This window comes from Schistocerca serialis, chromosome 4, assembly GCF_023864345.2.
Source record: "Schistocerca serialis cubense isolate TAMUIC-IGC-003099 chromosome 4, iqSchSeri2.2, whole genome shotgun sequence".
Taxonomy (NCBI): Eukaryota; Metazoa; Arthropoda; class Insecta; order Orthoptera; family Acrididae; genus Schistocerca; species Schistocerca serialis.
The window spans coordinates 400,311,278-400,328,081 of NC_064641.1; positions in this window are offsets into that span (position 1 = coordinate 400,311,278).

A 16,804-nucleotide genomic window follows, 5' to 3' on the forward strand; every position below is an offset into this window, starting at 1 on the left:
CTAAATTGATCACCACCAGTAAATAAAGGGTTCTTCTTAACGCAGTCCGCCCCGATAGCTGAGTGGTCAGCGCGGCGGTCTGTCGCGCCAAGGGGCCCGGGTTCGATTCCCGGCTGGGTCGGAGATATTCTCCGCTCAGGGACTGGGTGTTCTGTTGTCCTCACTATGATTTCATCACCATCAGCGGGAGGCAACGGGCAACCAGCACTGGAATCGCTTCCCTAGACGTCCATGCTGTGGACCTCTCTGACGAGGCTTCCCCCATGACCAGACCTGCAATAAGGCAGAACACAAAGTTTAAGTTCTTAACACAACTTACGACATGATTCCAATCGTTTATTTCAACAACAAAATTGTTGTGGTCCTATTTCACCTTCAGCTTGCTGGAGGTCCTCAAATCTGTCCTTTATCGAAGTAGTTTATGTCAGTGAATTTCCCAGCTTTGTCACGTATCGGCACCAGATGGTTCTCCATTTGTCTCTGCTTCGCTTACGTACTTTTTAATATGTACTTTCCTTACTGCATCACGTACCCACAACGCCAGTGGGTGGATTAAACCTCGCCGTGTGCACCAGTCATTATGTATTAGCCCATCATATAATGCTCATATGTAACAGAAAAACACAAAAGTTGAAATACGGCATCGCTAACCATACAGCTAGTCTAGATGTAATACCTGGCGAATACTCCTAATAAAAGATTTTATTGGTGGTCATTCTGCGAATTTAAGAATTTGACACCTTAATGTTCCATATCGAAGTTCACTGGATGTGGGGGGGGGGGGGGAGGGGGGGGGGGGCAATGTAGAAATTTATCTGCTCTGTATAGGTTTCTACTAAGACGAAAATATAGGACTAGTTGAATCACTACTTATACATGCTACAGTTATGAAACTCAGCTTTAACATTACAGCAAGCATTATTTTGAATTTTATCGTTCGTAAACTAGAAAGTGTCTTACGAGACGTAATACCTATTTGACACCGAATTTAAAATACATAACTCTTTTCTGATAGTGATTACGTACACTGTATTGAACAACTTGTCACATTAGTTAAAATATTAAAAGCGTTCTTTCAGTATAGTTAGTAATGCATTGAACACTCCTAGAATTATAACATTTTGACAGGAAGTGTATCATAAAAGGAATTTGTATTACATGCTTTAAGTTGCTGTCAGCTTTGCTTCGTAAACTTTATTAAATAAACTTACTTCCATACTTTATAAATCACCATGATTTTGGAAGCTATGGGAGCTTAGAAAATTTTACACCTAACAGAAATACAAAAATGGGCGGTAGGTGAAAAAGGTTGACTACCTATGCTTTAGTAGGATAATTATGAATATACACTACGATAAAAAAAGAAAAGATGCACCATGAAGAAATTATCCGAATGGGACGGAAATCAATAGAAATGATGTACATGTGCAGACAAATGATTACAACTTCAGAAAAATTGGATTATGTATTCCAGAAGAAGAGTTCATTAATTGAGTACCTTGGTAACACGTTGGTCCATCTCTGGCCCTTACACAAGCAGCTGTTGTGCTTGGAATTAGCTGATAGACTAGTTGGATGTCCTCCTGAGGGATATCGTGCTAAATTCTGTCCAATTAGCACGTTAGATCGTTGTAGGGTCCTGCCCATAATGCTACAGACTTTCTCAATTGGGGAGAGATCCGAGGACCTTGGTGGCAAAGGTAGGGTTTGACAAGCATGAAGGCAAGCAGTGCGGGTGGACATTATCTTACTGAATTGTAAGCCCAGGATCGCTTGCTATGAAGGGCAACAAAACGGGGCGTAGGATATTGGCTACGGACTGGGTTCCAGCAAAGGTGCCACAGATAGTCCTGTAAAAAGGAATGTCGCCACAGACCATCATTCCTGGTTCCCAGCCGGCATGGAGAGCAACAGTGAACTTGGTATCCTACTGTTGTCTATGTAGTCTCCAGACACGTTTTCCTTGGTCATTGGGGCCTAATTCCAAGCGGCGCTCATCACTGAAGACAATTCTGCTCCAGTCAATGAGATTCCATGCCGAAGACGTGTCTGTAGACGTTCTGGACAGCGCTGGGATACCAACTTGCCTGTCGCCCGCCACACGGCCTGGCGACCCAGAGTGATGATCTGGGATTCCATTTCTTTTCAAATCAGGGGCCGTTTGGTTGGCATCCTCGGCACTCTTATGGCATAGTGGTACCTCAATGATATCTATGCCTCTTCCTGATTCCCTTCATGGTAAACCATCCTCGGCTTATATTTCAACAAGATCAGTCGAGAGCTGGTGTAGTTTGTCTTCGTGCTTGCATAACCCTACCCTGAGCAGCAAGTTCGCCGGACTTCTCCCCACTTAAGAAGGGTTGAAACGTTATGGGCACTATAGGCGAACCAGCTCGGGATTTTGACGTTCTTCCGCACCAGTTGGACAGGATCTGAAACGATATCTGTCAGGACATTCAAAAATACTGTGAATCAACGCCAAATTGAATAACAGCTTGCATAAAGACCAGAGGTGGACCAACGCTTTTTTGACTTGCTCAGTTAGTGAAGCTCTTTCTCTTGAATGAATCACCAAATTCTTCTGTTTTTCTGTGTATGTACATCATATCTACCGATTTCTGTCCCATCCGGATATTTCCTCAGTGGGTCTTAGTTTCTTTTTTTTTTAATCTTAACGTGTATATTTCGTAATTAAATGTTCTCTGAGACAGTTAAGTCTCTTCATTATCCACGATAATGACCGAAGCAGGCAGCAATGCTAACCATTACACCACTACAGGACAATGGTCAACATTGCTGCACGATCTACCTAAGTTGAGTGCTCTCCCCAACACAAACTTCAATTCGTAACTTCTGCTTATTTCCCCTCATATTGTCACTACTGCCGCAGCTCTCCGACATTGGAATAGCACCCCAGCGTTGGACTTAATGGACGTGTAATTATAAGATCCATAAGATCACCTGTGGTACAGGACTCAACGCTGGGGTGTTATTCCAATGTCGGAGAGTCCTGGCAGTAGTGACACTGTAAGAGAAAATAAGCAGAAGATACGAATTGAAATTTGTGTTGGGGAGGGCACTCAACTTAGGTAGTTCGTGCAGCAATGTTAACCATTATCCTATGGTGGTGTAGTCTGTTTCGATCAACAGTGTAGTGGATTTAAATTGCTAAAAGGAACTAGTAGTTGAGTAGTACTTTCGTGAGATAGCTCAAGGGCCAGAGATCTAATAATTAGGCCACGTGGGCGTGGAATTAGTAGTTAGCCAAAGTGACCATGTATCCAGTAGTTGACATAACAAGTGGCTACAGTTGCCCTTGTCTCTGAGGTAGACACCACACATAGTGAATTTTATATTGATTAGAACCAGGAGTCAGATGACTCTTATTTTTAATAATGGGAAGCCCATGTGTAGTGCGGCAGAATCACAGTGAAAACAGTATTAATAGTAAAAAGTAGATAAAAATTGTAGCTCATATACAGGGTGTCTCACTTAACTCTGCCACCTACGATATCTCTGGAACAACAATAGATATTTTTGTGATTTTTCATGCTATTGATTGCATACGAAATAATAGAGGGTGTCCAATTAAGAATACACAAGTTTGTGTTGAAAACAATATTTGTTTACGTTTTAAAATTTCGCATAGTATTTGGTTTCCTAAGCTCTGCCGTACGTTCATGCAAGTTAAAACCGTTTTTGAATATCTACTGATGTTCCAGAGTTAGGTGAGACAGCCTGTATACATGTTAGTTGGAGAGACACCCCTAATATAAATATTCCTTATGATAAACGTAATTTTGTAACGATTTCATATCGTTTCCCTACTGTTGTAGATCGTAGTCCCTTTAAAAGCTCGATCTGTGTTACCCACACCAACCATAAAACAACGAAGGAAACCTATACCCCCCTCGACCCCTTAATAAACGTTAACTAGGGGAAAATGCAACGAATTGTATTATCGTCAACATTACGATTTTGCCACGCATACTGCACAACATTATATTCGTAGCTGAAACCTATTCTGGGACGTGCCAAGATTTGTTTTATCTTCATTTATTGGTGTGCCAATCTCACCTAAAGTGTTGTGTTGGAATGAGTCGGCATCAGAGTGCACATGATGAGCCACAGTATATGAATAGTTGCACTGCAGATAAGGAGGCATAACGTTAACAAATGATGATTTCTCCTTCATGTGTCTTATAAAACTTACGGAAAGATATAACCATCATTTGACTGTATGAATGAATGACTGATCACGTGTATCACACAGTAATTTGACAATTTGACTATGTGCGGATGGACTTCGAGGATGCAGGGCCAAGAGGTAGGTCAGCAGTTCAACTCAATCACCCTTCGTAAGCTTTCGCTTCCTGGTACAGACAGTTTGTTCCGTAGTAAGTTGTAAGAAATTGGCATTTATTTTCTCTCCATACAAACAAATGTATTTTGTTCTGGTTAGTGAGGAAACTAACTAATACCAATGAATGTCTACTACCAGAGAATTTAATATGTTCCACAGGATTGTAGCCTATTCCCGATGTTACTAAGTCCGTACACTGAGGAAAGAGAAAAGGAAACCAGAGGAAAATTTGGAGAAGGAATAAAAACTTAAGGCTTGCCGATGACAGCAGCAAAAGAACTCGAAGAACAGTTGGACGTATTGGACATAGTCTTCAAAGGATCATATGAGATGAACACCAATAAAAGCACAACAAGGACAATAGTATCTAATCGAATTAAACCAGGCGATTCTGAGACAATTAGAACATTAATAACGCACTAAAAGAAGTACATGAGTTTTGTCATTTGGGCAGTAAAATAAGTGAATACACCGAAGTGGAGAGGATAAATAAAATGTAAGCTGGAAATAGCAATGAAAGTGTTTCTCTAGAAGTGAAATTTGTTATCATCGAGTATGAACTTGAGTGTTGCGAAGCGTTTGTTTAAAGATATTTTTCTGGAGAGTAGCCTTGTATGGGACTGAAACTATAAACAGAATAGACGTATTTGAAATGTGATGTTGTAAAGCAATGGTGAAAATTAGGTGGGTAGATCACATAACTAAGGAAGAGGTACTGAAGGTAACTGGGGAGAAAAGAAATTTGAGGCAGTATTTCTCCAAAAGAAGGAATCCATTGATAAGATGCATTCTGACACTTCAAGGAATCATCAGTTTAATACTAGAGTGAAACGTGGGGGGAAAAATTCTGTAGAAAGACAAAGAGGTAAATACAATAAGGAGGTTCACATGGATTTAGCTCACACAGGGTAGAGTAGCATGGAGAGCTGCATCAAATCAGTACTCGGACTGAAAACTACAATGACAACATACTATAAATATACACCTGAAATAATTCAGGCTCTTTTGTTTCCATATTCTGGTACTGCGTGATACTGGGTGGTGTAAATATTATTTTTTAAGTCTCTGGGTGTGACAGGTACTTGCAGCATTAGTTAGGACTAACTTGTCTATGAAAGTTAGGACTAACTTTTCTATGAAATACTAGGAGCTGTGGCGTGTGTATGATGTTGAAACATGTTGAAAATGTATTCACATTAAATCAAATATACGTCCAAAGACGCAAAACATGTGTAAAGGTAACTTTCTGCTTGTCACTAAACGGTAAACGCCCCCCCCCTCCCTTAGAAGAGTCGACGAAAATGAAGGGGATTTACGTCCAGTCGACAAAAAAATACACTGCTGGTGAAAGCAGAAATTTTCACTATTTTCACTCTCAGCAGACATTAAGAAATACACTGCCCATTAAAGAATTATATTCGATGAGGCAGTTTAATCCTCCAGGCATACCTTTGCAGCACACTGAGGTACTGTTTTAACTGGTCTCTCGAGAATCAGTGCACACCGCGTAAACTTTCCTTATATCAGATATCCAATGAGCTAATGATAATTCAATCCGGGTGTTATACCACATTGTAACTTATGTAATAGTTAAGTTACTGTGAGCACACATCGTAGTTACTCGTACATGGTGTGTAGAGTCAGTTAAGTACTTGCAAAACATACTGTTTCCAAGAAAGATAAATATACGTGAACGTCACTTGTTGCTCCAAATGACATGAACGCAGAGACACAATGCATATTCTTCCGTGTAACGCTTTCGGAACAAGATACAGTAGTACTCCAGCGGTATTCGAGAGAACTTTAATTCAACGCTATTTAAGGGAACTTCTGTACAAGAGAACCACGCAGTTCTGTTGCCTTATAGACGTCAATTAAGGATATTACAACTCAAGCACTTTCTTAATTAGTATTGTCACTAATTGTTCGCAGCCAAAGATAAATATAAGGCAAAAAGTATGTCGTATGCAGATAGAATAGCTAAGTCTCAGGATAAAATTAAAACCATATGGTCAGTCGTAAAGGAAGTGGCTGGTCTGCAGAGACAGGTCGAGGATATAGAATCAGTGCGTAGTGGGAATGTCCGTGTTACTGATAAGTCGCATATATGTATATGCAGGTGTTGACAGATGTGAAAATTACCGAACTATCAGTTTAATTAGTCACAGCTGCAAAATAATAACTCGAATTCTTTACAGTCGAATGGAAAAACTAGTAGAAGCCAACCTCGGGGAAGATCAGTTTGGATTCCGTAGAAACACTGGAACACGTGAGGCAATACTGACCTTACGACTTATCTTAGAAGAAAGATTAAGGAAATGCAAACCTACATTTCTAGCATTTGTAGACTTAGAGAAAGCTTTTGACAATGTTGACTGAAATACGCTCTTTCAAATTCCAAAGGTGGCAGGGGTAAAATACAGGGAGCGAAAGGCTATTTACAATTTGTACAGAAACCAGATGGCAGTTATAAGATTTGAGGGACATGAAAGGGAAGCAGTGGTTGGGAAGGGAGTAAGACAGGGTTGTAGCCTCTCCCCGATGTTGTTCAATCTGTATATTAAGCAACCAGTAAAGGAAACAAAAGAAAAATTCGGAGTGGGTATTAAAATCCATGGAGAAGAAATAAAAACTTTGAGGTTCGCCGATGACATTGTTATTCTGTCAGAGACAGCAAAGGACTTGGAAGAGCAGTTGAATGGAATGGACAGTGTCTTGAAAGGAGGATATAAGATGATCATCAACAAAAGCAAAACGAGGATAATGGAATGTAGTCGAATTAAGTCGGGTGATGCTGAGGGTATTAGATTAGGAAATGAGACACTTAGAGTAGTAAAGGAGTTTTTCTATTTGGGGAGCAAAATAACTGATGATGGTCGAAGTAGAGAGGATATAAAATGTAGACTGGCAATGGCAAGGAAAGCTTTTCTGAAGAAGAGAAATTTGTTAACGTCGAGTATAGATTTAAGTGTCAGGAAATCATTTCTGAAAGTATTTGTATGGAGTGTAGCCATGTATGGAAGTGCAACATGGACGATAAATAGTTTGGACAAGAAGAGAATAGAAGCATTCGAAATGTGGTGCTACAGAAGAATACTGAAGATTAGATGGGTAGATCACATAACTAATGAGGAAGTATTGAACAGGATTGGGGAAAAGAGAAGTTTGTGGCACAACTTGACCAGAAGACGGGATCGGTTGGTAGGACATGTTCTGAGGCATCAAGGGATCACCAATTTAGAATTGGAGGGCAGCGTGGAGGGTAAAAATCGTAGAGGGAGACAAAGAGATGAATACACTAAGCAGATTCAGAAGGATGTAGATTGCAGTAGGTAATGGGAGATGAAGAAGCTTGCACAGGATAGAGTAGCATGGAGAGCTGCATCAAACCAGTCTCAGGACTGAAGACCACAACAACAACAACATGTATAGTATTTAATAATCACTTTCTGAATATAGCAGGTGAACTAAATAGAAACCTAGTCCCAACAGGGAATCATATAGCGCTCTTAGAAAAAAGTGTTCCGAGACTGTTACCTGAAATGCTCCTCCATGATACTGACAAGAGGGAGATTGAGTTAATAATTAAATCACTAAAGACCAAGAACTCTCATGGATATGACGGGGTATCTAGCACAATACTGAAGTATTGTTCCATGTATGTTAGCCCAGCACTTAGCTATATCTGTAACTTTTCCTTTAGGAGTGGTCGGTTTCCTGACCGATTAAAGTACTCGGTAGTGAAGCCACGTTATAAAAAGGGAGACAGGGATAATGTTGATAATTATAGACCTATTTCAATGCCATCGGTGTTTGCTAAAGTTATCGAGAGGGTTGTATATACAAGGTTACTGCAGCATTTAAATTCACATAATTTGCTATCAAATGTACAGTTTGGTTTTAGAAATGGCTTAACAACTGAAAATGCTATAGCCTCTTTTCTCTGTGAGGTTTTGGACGGATTAAATAAAAGGTTGCGAACGTTAGGTGTTTTCTTTGATTAAACGAAGGCTTTTGACTGTGTTGACCACAAAATATTACTGCAGAAGTTGGAACATTATGGAGTAAGGGGAGTAGCCTACAATTGGTTCGCCTCTTACTTTAGGAACAGAAAGCAGAAGGTAATTCTCCGCAATATTGAGAATGGTAATGATATTCAGTCCCAATGGGGCACTGTTAAATGGGGCGTTCCCCAAGGATCGGTGCTGGGGCCACTGCTGTTTCTTATTTATATAAATGATATGCCTTCTAGTATTACAGGTGATTCAAAAATATTTCTGTTTGCTGATGACACCAGCTTGGTAGTGAAGGATCTTGTGTGTTATATTGAAACATTATCAAATAATGTAGTTCGTGAAATAAGTTTGTGGCTTATGGAAAATAATTTGATGCTAAATCAGAGTAAGACTCAGTTTTTACACTTTCTAACTCACAATTAAACAAGAACTGATATTTTAATCAGACAGAATGGGCATGTTATAAGCGAGACGGAACAGTTCAGGTTCCTAGGCGTACAGATAGATAGTAAGCTGCTGTGGAAAGCCCATGTTCAGGGTCTTGTTCAGAAACTAAATGCCGCTTTATTTACCATTAGAACAGTATCTGAAATAAGTGACATTTCAACACGAAAAGTAGTATACTTCTCATATTTTCATACGCTTATGTCATATGGTATTATTTTTTGGGGTAATTCTTCTGATTCAAAAAGGGTATTTTTGGCTCAAAAACGGGCTGTTCGAGCTATGTGTGGTGTAAGTTCGAAAACCTCTTGTCGACCCCTATTCAATAGTCTGGGAATTTTGACATTGCCCTCACAGTATATATTTTCTTTAATGTCGTTTGTTGTTAGCAATATTTGCTTATTCCCAAGAGTTAGCAACTTTCACTCAGTTAATACTAGGCAGAAATCAAATCTGCATGTGGAATGCACTTCCTTGACTCTTGTGCAGAAAGGAGTGCAGTATTCTACTGCATCCATTTTCAATAAGCTACCACAAGAACTCAAAAATCTTAGCAGTATCCCAAACGCTTTTAAGTCTAAACTGAAGAGTTTCCTCATGGCTCACTCCTTCTATTCTGTCGAGGAGCTCCTGGAAGAGCTACAAAATTAAGCAAATTCCAGTGTTACATTCTTGATTTTCTTTATTTAAACTAACGATGTGTCAGCTGAATATGTTTCTTATATTTCATTTTATCTGTTTCTACAATCTACAACTGAATATGTTTCTTGTATTTCATTTTATCTGTTTCTACAATCGTGTTATAATTTTATGTATTGACTCGTTCCATGACCATGGAGACTTCTCCTTAATGTGGTCCCACGGAACAATAAATAAATAAATAAAAAGGAAAAGAGCACCTTTGAAGACAGTACGTCTGAGCATCGCCATTATTCCTTCACATTTTGAGACATCTGGACGTCAAAGAAGTTTCATGTGACTGATTCTTCTTCCATTTTGGTGCAGAGATTCATTTGTAAATACAGAAGTCCCAAATACGCATTCTCGACATATAGCATGTCTTTGTTCAGATAACAATCTTCATTGTTAGGTTACCATATTCCGTTCTCTAAATTTATCGTTTCCGAATTGGTTCAGCTGCACAGACAGTAATTTTGTGCTTATGTATGTTAATCAAATAAAATTGTGTTAGTTTGTCATTACTGAGCAACGGGGAAAATCGAAAATAAAGATATGTTACCATAACACGACTAGTCTGAATCATTACGACTACAGTGCTGTAGTAACAAGTATCATGCAGCACGTAATGAAACTTAAATTACGTTCAATAAATAATGAATTTTAGTGGACTTTGTGGCTGAAATTATGCGAAACACAGAGGTAAACTTTGTATTAACGATGAGGTACTCAATAATATACGGTGTTCACTTTGAATAAATGCAGATGCAGCTATAAGGAAATGGAGAAACAGTTTTCTATCCACGACACCGTTTATTCAGTGATTTTTAAGTAATAATTCGGAACTAACTGCGTCAAGAAGGACCGTTCTTGTCAGAACGTTAATGCCAGATATTAGGCGAGGATGTAAAAGAAAACTGAAACTATCCTATGCAAAAGTATTCCAGAAATGCAAGTACTAAGCTTATTATATCCTCAGAACTAGTAATATTTGCCTTTTTGCCGGCAATTATCGTCTGATGAAGCGATACACGGCGTACGTTAGAGCCTAAGCTGTGGGCATCGGTCGTAATGTTCAGAATTACGCTACTTGACAAAGAAAGTGAAGCACCCAGAAGACGTGGTCGGATGTCAATATAAATTCGTGTACGTACACATTACCGGCGTTATGTGAATGATTAATGAACCGCCCTGAAGAAGACCACAGAAAACTGATATTTTATCCAAACTGATACAGGTCGTGGAAGCCTGCGACCTTAAATGAACGATTAGAGCTGCAGTTCTGTGTGCTAGGTAGAACGGCGGCCATAGGGCACTGGTGTTCCTCTTGCTTAGCGTTGTTAGCAGGTCTGTTACTGTATATAAGGGCGGTGAAAAATATCAAACGTTCAAACGGTTCAAATGGCTCTGAGCACTATGGGACTCAACTGCTGTGGTCATAAGTCCCCTAGAACTTAGAACTACTTAAACCTAACTAACCTAAGGACATCACACACATCCATACCCGAGGCAGGATTCGAACCTGCGACCGTAGCGTATCAAACGTTGAGTGATAGTTGTGAAGGACACGGAGATGTCGCGAACGCATGTGAGATGGCGTTATCAGCATCTGACAGAGTCCAAAAGGGGAATAACTGAGAGGACCTGTCCAGCTGACCGAATCACACAATACTCAGATTTGGGGTGCAGTCCAATGCGACAGTGGCCCAATGTAGGACTGCGTGCGAACGTAAAGACAATATTCCGGTCGACCATGCACGACAACCACAATGGACGAACGCCGTGTTGTGCACCAACCATATCGTAGCCCCTTCACATCTGCTCCTGGCATCCGAGAACCAGTATCGGACTCCTAGCACCAGTCTGTGTCATCTCCCACCACTGGTCAGACACTAGCAGCAGCCAAACTAAAGAATTAGCGTCTTTGTATAGGCTGCCGTTAACATAACAAGACAAACGGCTTTTAGAGTCGTGATGAGTTAGAGAAGCATGGGCTGGTGATAAATGGCGTCATGATGCGTTCAGCGATGAATTTGCGTTGCCCTGGATAAACGCCGTCAGTGAATACAGCGGTGATCTACACTTCTGGCCATTAAAATTGCTACACCAAGAAGAAATGCAGATGATAAACGGGTATTCATTGGACAAATATATTATACTAAAACTGAGCTGTGATTACATTTTCACGCAGTTTGGGTGCATAGATCCTAAGAAATCAGTACCCAGAACACCCACCTCTGGCCGTAATAACGGTCTTGATACGCCTGGGCACTGAGTCAAACAGAGCTTGTCTGGTGTGTACAGGTACAGCTGCCCATGCAGCTTCTACAGAATACCACAGTTCATCAAGAGTGGTGACTGGTGTATTGTGACGAGCCAGTTGCTCAGCCACCGTTGACCAGACGTTTTCAATTGGTGAGAAATCTGGAGATTGTGCTGGCCAGGGCAGCAGTTGAACATTTTCTGTACCCAGAAAGGCCCGTACAGGACCTGCAACATGTGGTCGTGCATTATCCTGCTGAAATGTAGGGTTTCGCAGGGATCGAATGAAGGGTAGAGCCACGGGTCGTAACACATCTGAAATGTAACGTCCACTGTTCAAAGTGCCGTCAATGTGAACAAGAGGTGACCGAGACGTGTAGCCAATGACACCCCATACCATCATGCCGGGTAATATGCCAGTATGGCGATGACGAATGCACGCTTCCAATGTGCGTTCACCGCGATGTCGCCAAACACGGATGCGACCATCATGCTGCTGTAAACAGAACCTGGATTCATCCGAAAAAATGACGTTTTCCCATTCGTGCACCCGGGTTCGTCGTTGAGTACAGCATCTCAGGCGCTCCTGTCTGTGATGCAGCGTCAAGGGTAACCGCAGCCATGCTATCCATTTGATAGTCCATGCTGCTGCAAACGTCGTCAAACTGTTCGTGCAGATGGTTGTTGTCTTGCAAACGTCCCCATCTGTTGACTCAGAGATCGAGACGTGGCGGCACGATCCGTTACAGCCATGCGGATAAGATGCCTGTCATCTCGACTGCTAGTGGGTACGAGGCCGTTGGGATCCAGCACGGCGTTCCGTATTACCCTCCTGAACCCACCGATTTCATATTCCGCTAACAGTCATTGGATCTCGACCAACGCGAGCAGTAATGTCGCGATACGATAAACCGCAATCGCGATAGGCTACAATCCTACGTTTATCAAAGTCGGAAGCGTGATGGTACGCATTTCTCCTCTTTACACGAGGCATCACAACAACGTTTCACCAGGCAACTCCGGACAACTGCTGTTTGTGTATGAGAAGTCGGTTAAACCGAACTAATCTAAGGACATCACTCACATCCATGACCGAGGCAGCAGTCGAACCTGCGACGGTAGCGGTCGCGCGGTTCCAGACTGAAGCGGCTAGAACCGCTCAGCCACACCGGCCGGCTGCTCGGAAAAACTAATCAATTGCATATCATATCATCTTCTTCCTGTCGGTTAAATTTCGCGTCTATAGCACGTCATCTTCATGGTGTAGCAATTTTAATGGCCAGTAGTGTAGATAGAGGCGTCTTTCTTCCAGTTCTTCTATTGAGAGGCACAGTGGTGTTCCTTACCCTGTCATGGCGTGTAGAACCATTGTTTATGAATTCAGGTCACGGCTGGTAGTGACTAAGGGAGCCATTATGGTAAAACGGTGTGTCACAGACATAATGCGTCCTAATGCGTTACTTCTTAAGGGTCAGTATCATGGTGCCATTTTTCAGCAGGACATTGCTCTACCTCTCACGCCACGTCGTCTGTGTAATGTTGAGGTAGTCGCATGGTCAGAAAGTGCCCCAGATCTGTCTCCAGGAGCCGGTTGCTGTGGCCGAGCGATTCTTGGCGCTTCAGTCCGAAACCACGCTGCTGCTACGGTAGCAGGTTCGAATCCTGCTTCGGGCGTGAATGTGTGTGATGTCCTTAGGTTAGTTAGGTTTAAGTAGTTCTAAGTCTAGGTGACTGATGACCTCAGATGTTAAGTCGCTTAGTGTTTAGAGTCTTTTGAACCACTATGTCTACAGCACACAGGATATCAAGGGCTAATTACTTGTGACCTATAACGCTTCAGGAGGGAATACAACAGCTGCGTGACACCTTCACGTACCGTGTTAGCGCATACATCCAGGCCAGAGAGAGTGCAAAGTCGTAACGATAAGTGAGCTCATACTCCTAAGTTCTTTGTAAATTTGACTTGAAATTACTCGATACACTCTCTCAGTGGGAACAGTTTAATTTTGTTGTCTCCTCCTCTTGTGGGCGCTTAAGCTGGATATTCTGCTGCTACAAGTTAATCATGAGAGACTGACAGACGTCAGCAAGGTGTGGTCCCTCTGATCTACCTGCTAGGAATGCAGCCGATGTCAGTAGCTACACTGAGCAACAGGACCATCTCCTCCAAACTCTCTAATTCCTACACATTGCGACGCATAGGTTTGAAATTTGGCTTTAAGGTGCGTACGACGCTCCTGTCTAACGATGCAGAAGCACAGTTATATGCACCGTCCTTCTCGGGTTCGACCAAGCTTTGAACCTCAATGTGTTGACAAATGCGAAGAAAGGCTACAGCTCAGAAGTTCATGAGAGTTGTAAGGTGGGTTAACGGTGTAACATTGACACGAAACGTCAATTTCGGACCAACGCCATCATGAACGTGTCACATGATAGGTTGTCACAAGCCATCTTATCCACATTTTACCACAACTTTTGACGCCTCTGTGATCGGGATTAGAACCGTGAAACCGTTGGAATCTCGCAGTTCCGAATTTTGTTACGAGTGGCCGAGGAAAACATTCCAGACACACCGCCGTATATTCCGCAAGAAAATGTCTCAGGAGGCGGAACCATCTCTTCCCTGGGGCGTTGACTTCCATACATTTCGCCGCAGAAAAAGACAGTTGCATTGCGAATAGTAGCAGGAAGACCTGGTCGAGAATCGTTGACACCGATGACACTCTCGGACCTGCCCACCCTTGTCTAAGGACATCATCGGGTTGCATCCCCATTAAACGTGTTTTGACCCTTTTCGAGCCCAGGGTAATGGCAATTTTTGCTCTCGTGTGCAAGTTGCAACCACTAGGGACCGTTCAAAACCATTAGACGAAATGTGAACATTTAGACGAAGTGTTAACATGATTTGTGGCAGGAAAGGACATTCCTCCTATTTCTTGTTCTGTAGCGTGATCACGGCCCGGGGGCAGGGGGTGGGGTGGGGGGGGGGGGTGGGGGTGGGGGGAGTAGCTAGAACATTGGTACAAGTGAATAAAACGGCAAAGGGTGCCTCTAAGACCCCATTTCGGTAAAACCCACTGAGCCGTTCGTGGATCGTGTTCCTGCCGTCGTGTATTTTACACCTTGTTTTTAAAGTACTTCCACCTCACTGCGTTAATTTAAATTCCTACTGTCACTGAGTTGCTGCTTTGCCTGACCGTGAGAGGCGTTAGCAGCGCATATCAATATATCCCCTCTCTTAGTATCTTTGCTCGACTGCTATTACTTCCCAGTCGTTGTCTGTCGTAAGGAGAGTTCGGGTTGCGAGCTAAGGTCGGCCAGTCAGTTGGAACTTGTCTGGAGCGCAGTCCGGACCTGCCAGTCGGGGAGTTGCAATGCGGCACTAGTGCAGTCGGAGCAGCAGTGAGGTCTACGTCCACATTGCTCGCCCGACCATTGCCGCTACGCTTCACTTGAGCCGGGCCACGGTCTTGGTGGATCGTCGGTCGGTCGTTCTACTGGATGACGCGTTTTGGCTCGCCGATCGTTCATGAGTCGGCTGTGTGTGTCTGTGTGTGCATCGACTCCCGATTTGTCTTCATGCGTGCTTAGTGATTGTTGGGTATGTTCAGGTCTTCGTGCAAGTGTTTGTTAGGTTGTGTGTGTGGTTGGCGTTATTTCCACTGACGACTATTTTAGATGTTGTCGGCATTCTGCGTCGAGTCGGTCGGTTGCTGCGGACCAAGGGAGTTATCTCTGCGCGGTGCCGTCGGCTGGGTCCACTGGCAGTCCCTGCGCAGTGTCGGAGCATGTGTGGAGCTGTCCGATCGCTACGAGCTTCGTGGTTCACCGACCCAGAACGTCAAAGTTGAGTAATGGTTTCAACTACCCAACCTACATCCATTCATCTTGTGTTATTCGCTTCGGTGGTTCGCTGTTTGGGAGGTTTTCCTGTGATCAACACCGAGTGTTTCTATTGCTGAAATTTAGCCGCCATGCGGAGCAATTAACTATATTGGTTGACTACAATTCAAGTGCACCAGCGGAATTTTCTGCCTGGTGGCCGTTCAAAAAATGGTTCAAATGTCTCTGAGCACTATGGGACTTAACTTCTTAGGTCATCAGTCCCCTAGAACTTATAACTACTTAAACCTAACTAACCTAAGGACATCACACAAATCCATGCCCGAGGCTGGATTCGAACCTGCGACCGTAGAGGTCGCGCGGTTCCAGACTGTAGTGACTAGAACCGCTCGGCCACTCCGGCCGGCTTGTGTCCGTTAGTGTTCCTGTCACCTCCTCTGGTCACTAACGTAATTTCAGGCAACGTCCTTTCCTCGCATGTTGTCGCTTTCCAACATGGTGTGTAGTTTTGACAGCTAATACATATTTCATTGTGGATAATCACGTTCGTAACCTTTGGTGTTTGAGTTCTCATGTGCCAATTGGTGGTAAGGAAGTCGTTTTGTCGGTCGGTCCGTGGCTGTCCCCTAGTTGGATTCCGACGGATCAAGTGTAGTTGGGCTCATCATCTGTCTCACCTAAGTGAACGAGGGCAGACCGACCTCCCTGGAGGCTTCTGAGTGCCGTTTTCTTTATTGTCCTCCTCACCGGTGTTTAATTGGTTGTTTATAACGTATCATAACCAATGATTTAAAGAGTCTTGTTTTTACCGGACTTAAGGTATTTTTGAATTTTGGAAAATCAGTTGTGGGCCTTAAGCCGCTTAAAACCTTATTCTTGAAATTACCCTTTAAGCAAAAACATTGCGGCCTTCTGCCTTAATAGATTATGGTAATATATTTTAAAATTTTCAATTTAATGGCAGCCCTTAGCTGCTTGTATTGCACCTTGTATATGTTTGTTCTATCTACCTTTGCCTTGAGGCTTTCCAGCCTAGCTGTGATACCACATATGTATTAATTATTTTATTTGCTATTTTAACTATATTTTATTTGGTTGACTTTTACGATTTCTTGTTTGGAGTCCCTCCGCCGTGAAATAATTGCCTTTTTGAAACTCGTAGTTCCAAAGGTTCGGCTATTTGCCGTTTTGGTTTAAA